This window comes from Ooceraea biroi, chromosome 12 (assembly GCF_003672135.1).
Source record: "Ooceraea biroi isolate clonal line C1 chromosome 12, Obir_v5.4, whole genome shotgun sequence".
Classification (NCBI taxonomy): Eukaryota; Metazoa; Arthropoda; class Insecta; order Hymenoptera; family Formicidae; genus Ooceraea; species Ooceraea biroi.
In genome coordinates, this window is record NC_039517.1 from 13,544,924 (window position 1) to 13,547,191 (window position 2,268).

The window sequence follows — 2,268 nt, forward strand, 5'->3', positions numbered from 1 at the left end:
CTTTTGTTCCTATTGTAATATTGATTGAGCAGAAACATTTTATATGCTTTTATTTATTTCCTTATAATCGATATCTTCCTGATATAACATTGTAAAATAAAATTTGATATGTAGGAATATTTTCGGTTATGTTTTGTACATTTGTTGTAAACATTCTTTTGTCAATAGTTTAATTTTAAATATTTGCTTGCACAAGTATGATATAATATAAGCTAATTCTAACTCTACTGCACAACAAGTAAGTTTTGATTGCAGAATGTATTTGTGTAATCACAATCTACTTGTAAAGTATAGTTATTATAATTAATCGGTATTATAGCAACTTCTGCAGGCAAATGTTAAATACGCTATTGGCAAAAAATGTTTAGAAAAAAATGTACAAAAATAACTCAAAATATTTCCTACATTTTATTTTGCAATGTTTATCAGGGAGATATCGGTTATAAGGATGATATATATATATATATAAAAGATAAATATAACTTTGATACAATTTATAATTATAAAACCAAAGAAAATTACATTCCGCAGCCTTGTAGCTTCCTACATATATATGTACTACATGTAGAAACTTCAAAATGGAAAAAAGATATGTGTGTGTGTGTGTGTGTGTGAGAGAGAGAGAGAGAGAGGGAAGGGTGACATGTAACGAAATACAGGTATATGAAACAGCTATACACTGCAATGAGCAAACGATTAGAGAGAGTGCGTCCAATCAAAAGAAAGAAGATACGACATGGAATAGGGTGCGGTTCACTTGATGCTCCAAACGATGCGAATTGTCATGTGCTTCAAGATGGCGGACCAAATGGAAAGAGGATACCAGTTTGCACCTCTCTGATATCTAGCACGGACATATTGCAGCTCCATCCCTCGGAAATCATGCAACTAATCTTGTGCTCTTGGACACGATGGACAGGAAAAATTATCACAAAATTACAGTTTTGATAATTCTTTTTATTTACACTTCTAAATTTACTTCTAAAAGCATCCTCGTATTCCTTCATTGTGTCCAAACACCGCTCAACAGCGATTTTGTGCGTACAAAGTCCATAACTTTCGTATTAGACAAATTAATTTACGAGGTGCGTCAACAAGCCAATAAGTAAATTGCAATTTTTTAACTTTTTCCATTTTGAATATAAAGTCTGTTGAGCGGACTTTCTTTCTATCTATACTTCATTTGTGGAAAGGATTTTTTATTCTGCACAAGCAATAAAGAGAATTTTCGAAACTGTAATTCCTCAAAATTTCCCCAGATTATCGGTAATACAGACGACTCCAGCTTCCCCTTAAGATTTAGCCTGACAGTTATATAATAAAGTTAATATACACGCCTTGGCATATTAATTTTTTGAGAATTGTTGCGCTTGCGGCACAGAGACTCCCATGGACGTCCATGTAGTTCACGCACGCAAGCAATTTGAAGTTCGAAAAATTCAGACTTCAGATTACAATAAATAATATATTTTACTACTTACATATCTTTAATAATATACAAATTATATATCATATCCATTTATATTAGGGGTGTGATTTAGTTTTGAGGGTTTTTTTTGCTCAAAAACGCATGTATTTAAATATGATAATGAATGAATTCCTTAATCAAAATATTTTCCTTCGTTTTCTATAACTTTTTCCTATCTTTCTGGCAAGAGATGGATTCCACGACGATAAAATGACTCTTCTTTTGAGTTGATCCATTCGTCGACGAATTTTCGCAATTCTTCCAAATTATGAAAGTGTGTATCCTCTAAAGCGTGTTGCATCGACCGGAACAAATAATAATAGCATGGAGCAATGTCCGGAGAATACGCGGGGTGCGGTAAGACTTCCCATTCAAGCTCTAATAGTGTTTCTTTCACTGATAACGCAACGTGAGGTCGAGCGTTGTCACGAAGAAGAATCACTTTCCGTCGTTTACTCGCAATTGGTGGTCGTTTTTGGTCCAATGCTTGCTTCAACTTGTACAATTGGTGTCGATAACGATCAGCCGTGACAGTCTCATGCGGATTTAACAGCTCATAGTACACTATCCCACCAAATACAGAGCATTACTTTTCAACCGTGAATATTGCGTCTCGGAGTGGATGTTGATGGTTTGCCTGGATCCACCCATGATTTTCTGCGTTTCGGATTATCAAAATAGATCCACTTTTCATCCCCAGTAACAATCCGAGACAAAAGACTCTTCTTTTTTTGCCTGGCGATCAACAAAATGCAAATGTTCAACCGGTTTGCAATGGCACTTTCCGATAATTGATGTGG